The sequence below is a fragment of the Humulus lupulus genome, chromosome 1 (genome assembly GCF_963169125.1).
Source record: "Humulus lupulus chromosome 1, drHumLupu1.1, whole genome shotgun sequence".
NCBI classification, from domain to species: Eukaryota; Viridiplantae; Streptophyta; class Magnoliopsida; order Rosales; family Cannabaceae; genus Humulus; species Humulus lupulus.
In genome coordinates, this window is record NC_084793.1 from 282,240,181 (window position 1) to 282,245,993 (window position 5,813).

At 33.0% G+C, this 5,813-nt stretch overlaps 1 non-coding gene across 1 annotated transcript; it reads left to right on the forward strand.

Moving 5' to 3' along the window:
• Nucleotides 1–5,475: 5,475 nt before the first annotated feature.
• LOC133813748 (small nucleolar RNA R71) lies at nt 5,476–5,582 on the forward strand. Its single transcript, XR_009884748.1, has one exon. It is a non-coding gene; the product is annotated as a small nucleolar RNA R71 (small nucleolar RNA).
• The last annotated feature ends 231 nt before the right edge of the window (nt 5,583–5,813 follow it).

Consider the following 5,813-nt stretch of genomic DNA (forward strand, 5'->3'; position numbering starts at 1 on the left):
ATTGCACATTGAAAATAATTTATAAAAAATATGAATCAAAATGAACATTATGTAATTAATTCCATAGTCAATCTTGCTTTGAAAATATATTTTAAATTAGAAGTCCAAAACTATTTATCAAGTTATTATGTGAATTTTGGAAAAATTGTTGTAATAAACTTTTTATTTTCACATATTATGATGAATAATTATTTTTCAAAATTTCATTCATTTCATTTTTTTTTAGCAAAATTGACCCAAGAATTAAACACACAGCTTAATAAAGATTCATATATTTTTTTAAACTAAAATCAAATTCAATCAAGGGTATTATCATAGGAAAAACGGATATCACCAAAGGGGTTTTTGTTTTTGTTTTTTTTTTTAATAGTTTTTGATAGAAAATAAAATATAAAAGTACAAAACTCTATATAAATATATATTACTAGAAAGATAATATTTTTTTGGTTTTTGTTTTTTTTTTTAAAAGAAATTCTACCATCCAAAAAAAAAAATTCTACCATTTTCAAACACATGAAAAAAAAGTAACCATATAAACTCACTACCCCCAACTTAATTTATGCATTGTCCTCAATGTATCAAAATACAAATATAAATTGAAGCGTGAAAGAGTTTAGAGTTTAGAATGGTCGTATCTCATCATGGAGCATTGTCAAGAGTGCAACAAAAAAGAAACAAAAATCAAAACAAGAAGTTAACCTAAAAACATAAATAAAATACACATTTACCAATAATTGATGAGAGCGATCAAGGACCATGGTAAATAGGATCCTCAAGAAGGATTTCATCCACTTTAGCAGTTTTCAATTCTAAAAATGGTTTCAATTTTTGTCCATTCACTTTGAATACATTACCATTATTAGGATTTTCAATTTCGATGGCTCCATGTGGAAAAACAGTGCGAACAGTGTATGGACCTACCCACCTAGAGCGTAACTTCCCCGGGAAGAGATGCAAACGAGAATTGTATAAAAGGACTTTTTGACCGGGAGAGAAATCTTTTCGCAAAATGTTTTTGTCATGGTAAATCTTCATTCGATCCTTATATTTTCTGGAATAGTCATATGCATCATGCCTAAGTTCTTCTAACTCATTTAATTGAAGCTTTCTTCTTTCACCCGCTTTGTCTAAGGAAAAATTCAATTGCTTAATCGCCCAATAGGCTGTATGTTCTAGCTCAACGGGTAAATGACATGCCTTTCCATACACAAGTCTATAGGGAGACATTCCAATGGGTGTTTTGTATGCAGTCCTATATGCCCATAATGCATCAATGAGTCTTAAGGACCAATCTTTCCTAGTTGGATTGACAGTTTTTTCTAAGATGTGCTTAATTTCCCTATTTGATATTTCAACTTGACCACTAGTTTGTGGGTGATAAGGTGTAGTGACTTTATGTGTAATACCATATTGTTTCATTAAATGCTCAAGAGATCTATTACAAAAGTGTGTACCGTTATCACTAATGATAGCACGTGGTGAGCCAAAACGGGAGAAAATATTTTCTTTCAAAAACTTAAGCACAACTTTATGGTCATTTGTGTGGCATGCAACAGCTTCAACCCATTTAGACACATAATCAACACCAACAAGAATGTACAAGTTACCAAAAGAGTTAGGAAATGGACCCATAAAATCAATGCCCCAAACATCAAATATTTCAACAATAAGGATAGGATTCAAAGGCATCATGTTTCTTCTAGTTACACTTCCTAACATTTGACAACGTTTGCAAGATTTGCAATAAACATAAGTGTCATGAAAAATAGTAGGCCAATAAAATCCACATTGTAAAATTTTCAAAGCAGTTTTCTTCCCACTAAAATGTCCACCACATGCATGATCATGACAGAAAGATATGATTTTAGTTTGATCACAATTTGGAATGCATCTCCTTATTATTTGATTAGGACAATATTTAAACAAATAAGGATCATCTCACATGAAATGTTTCACTTCAGAATAAAATTTAGATTTATCATGCTTAGACCAATGAGAAGGAATTTCACCAGTGACCAAATAATTCACAATGTCAGCATACCAAGGCAAAGAAGATATATGCATGAGTTGTTCATCAGGAAAAGTTTCAGTTATAGTGGTGGAGTCATTATTAGTCTCAACAACAATTCTAGACAAATGATCAGCAACAACATTTTCAAAACCTTTTTTATCTCGTATCTCTAAATCAAATTCTTGTAAAAGCAAGATCCAACGAATTAAGCGAGATTTAGCATCTTTTTTCGACAAGAGATATTTCAATGCAGCATGATCAGAATAGACAATTATTTTAGATCCTAACAAATAAGACCTAAATTTCTCCAATGCAAACACAACAGCAAGCAATTCTTTTTCAGTTGTAGAATAATTTAATTGAGCATCGTTCAAAGTTTTGCTAGCATAGTAGATTACATGAGGTAACTTGTTAATTCTTTGTCCTAGAACAGCACCAATAGCATAATCAGAGGCATCACACATTATTTCAAAAGGAATATTCCAATCAGGAGGGCGAATAATAGGTGCACTAGTCAAAAGGGATTTCAATCTTTCAAAGGCAACATGGCAATCATTATCAAAGACAAAAGCATTTTCTTTTCCTAGCAAATGACATAATGGGCGTGAAATTTTGCTAAAGTCTTTTATGAATCTTCTATAAAAACCGGCATGGCCTAAGAATGATCTAATTTCTTTTATTGTTTTAGGTGGGGAAAGTTTTGAAATAAGGTCAACTTTTGCTTTATCAACTTCTATTCCCTCAGATGAAATTACATGACCTAAAACAATTCCTTTTTTAACCATAAAATGACATTTTTCCCAATTAAGAACTAAATTCTTTTCTTTGCAGCGAATTAAAACAAGAAAAAGATGGTGCAAACAGTCATCAAAAGAATTTCCAAACACAGAAAAATCATCCATAAACACTTCAAGATTTCTTTCAACCATATCAGAAAATATTGCAATCATACATCTTTGAAAAGTTGCAGGAGCATTACAAAGACCAAAAGGCATGCGACAATATGCAAAGGTTCCAAAAGGGCAAGTGAAGGTAGTCTTTTCTTGATCTTCAGGGGCAATGGGGATTTGGTTATATCCCGAATAGCCATCAAGAAAACAATAATATGCATGGCCAGCTAAACGTTCAAGCATTTGATCAATAAAGGGTAAAGGAAAGTGGTTTTTTCTAGTAACATTATTTAGCTTTCTATAGTCTATACACACTCTCCACCCCGTTTGTACTCGATTAGGGATTAATTCATTTTTCTCATTTTCAACAACTGTGATCCCAGACTTTTTAGGCACTACTTGAACTGGACTAACCCATTGACTATCAGAAATAGGGTAAATGATACCTACATCTAACAGTTTAAGTACTTCTTCCCTGACGACCTCTTTCATATTTGGATTTAACCTTCTTTGACATTCCCGAGAGGTTTTAGCATTTTCTTCTAGATGGATTCTATGCATGCATATGGATGGGCTAATTCCCTTGATGTCTCCAATGGTCCAACCTATGGCTTCCTTATGTTTTCTAAGGACATTTAACAATTTATCTTCTTGTTCTTTATCTAAAGAAGATGCTATGATAACAGGCAAGGTTTCAGACTCTCCTAGAAAAGCATATTTTAAATTTTCTGGCAAAGGTTTAAGGTCTAACTTTGGAGACTCGGAAATTGATTGAACATGATCTAAGGGCGCAAAGGGTTCAACTTTGGTTTCATTTAAGGGTATAGACTCTAACAAAGAATTCACTTCATCATTAAAATCATCAATATGCAAGTTCATACCAAAGTATTTTTCACAAAAATCAAGTAAGTCATTTCCATCATCTTCACACATACTCCCTATCATGTTAACTTCATGCACTTCCTCACACTCAACAGATTTAGCAACATTAAAAACATTTAATTCAACAGTCATATTTCCAAAAGATAATTTCAATACACCATTACGACAGTTGATAATTGCATTAGATGTAGCTAAAAATGGTCTACCTAGAATGATGGGTAATTGAGCATGAGCATTTTCAACAGGTTGAGTGTCAAGAACAATAAAGTCCACAGGGAAATAGAATTTATCCACTTTAATTAAAACATCTTCTATGATACCTCTAGGGATTTTCACTGAACGATCGGCTAATTGAAGTGTTATAGAAGTTGGTTTTAATTCTCCTAGACCAAGTTGCTTTACACAGAATAAGGCAGTAAATTCACACTAGCTCCTAAATCAAGTAAAGCTTTGTTAATGAAATGATCGCCAATGATGCATGAAATTGTTGGACAACCGGGATCTTTATATTTCACAAGGCTTTTATGTTGAATTATGGAGCTAACTTGTTCAGTTAAAAACGCCTTTTTTGGAACATTTGTGTTTCTTTTAACAGTGCAAAGGTCTTTTAAGAATTTAGAATAGGCAGGAATTTGTTTAATGGCATCTAAGAAAGGAATGTTGATGCTTACTTGTTTGAAAACTTCTAAGATGCCACTATATTGATTGCCTTTCTTGAGTGGAATTAATCTTTGTGGAAAAGGAGCTTTTGGGATGGAAGGAAGGATTTGAGCATCATCTTTTGAAAGGTCATTTATGTTGGAACTTTGAGGTTGGCTTTGGTCTTTTTCAACTTGAGGTATGTAATCGGGTTTGACAATTTGTTTTCCGGACCTAAGAGTTGAAATAGACTTAGCTTCTTCTTTATGACTAGGGGCTCCTATTTCATATTGGCCTTTAGGATTTGGGATGGGTTGGCTAGGAAATCTTCCTTTTTCTCTCTCAGTTACAGCATTAGCAAGTTGACCCAACTGTGTCTCGAGTTTGGCAATGGATTGAGACTGATTTTGTAAGATTTGTTAGGTGGATTGCATGAATTGTTGTAAGGTGTCTTCTAAGGAAGGTTTTCTTTGTGGAGGGTAAGGTTGACTTGGTTGGGCATGATTTGGATTTGGCATGTGGAATTGGTTTCCTTGATTCATTTGTGGTTGGTTTTGTCTCCATGAAAAATTAGGATGGTTTCTCCAATTTGGATTGTATGTGTTGGAAAATGGGCTATCAGAAGAAGGTTTTCCATATGAATGTAAAGCATTAGCCTCTTCAGAAAATGTTTCAACAAAAGAAGGACATGATTGAGCATTATGACATGAACTAGCACATAAAGAACAAACATCTTTTTTAGGTTGCACATGAGAATTCATAGATTGACTTATTACTAAGGCTTCTACTTTTCTTGCTAATTTATCAAATGATGTTCTTAAATCACTTTCTTCTTTTATTTCATATTTTCCTTCTCTTTTTTGTGAAGGGTTGGCTCTAGACCTAGGCTCAGAGTAATTCCATTGTTGTGAATTAACAGACAATTCTTCAAGAGCGTCCCAAGCCTCTTGTCCTTGCAATTTTAAAATTTTTCCAGTATGCATAGATTGAATCATTTGTCGGTTTGAAGGGGTTAAACCATCATAAAAATATTTTACAAGTCTCCATTTTTCAAAACCATGGTGGGGACATTTTAATAATAAATCTTTAAATCTTTCCCAACATTCATAAAATTCTTCGTTATCTTTTTGATAAAATTCGGAGATTTCTCTTCTTAAATTATCAGTTTTGGACATGGGGAAAAATTTAGCAAGGAATTTATTAAAAAGTTGATCCCAAGTAGTTATGGCTCCAGTTGGAAGTGAGTTTAACCAAGCTTTGGCTCTATCTTTTAAAGAAAAAGGAAACAACCTAAGTTTAACCGACTCATCTGAAAATTTTTGAAAACGAAAGGTTGAGCAAATTTCCAAAAAATCTTTTACATGCATGTATGGATCCTCTCTTTCTAAACC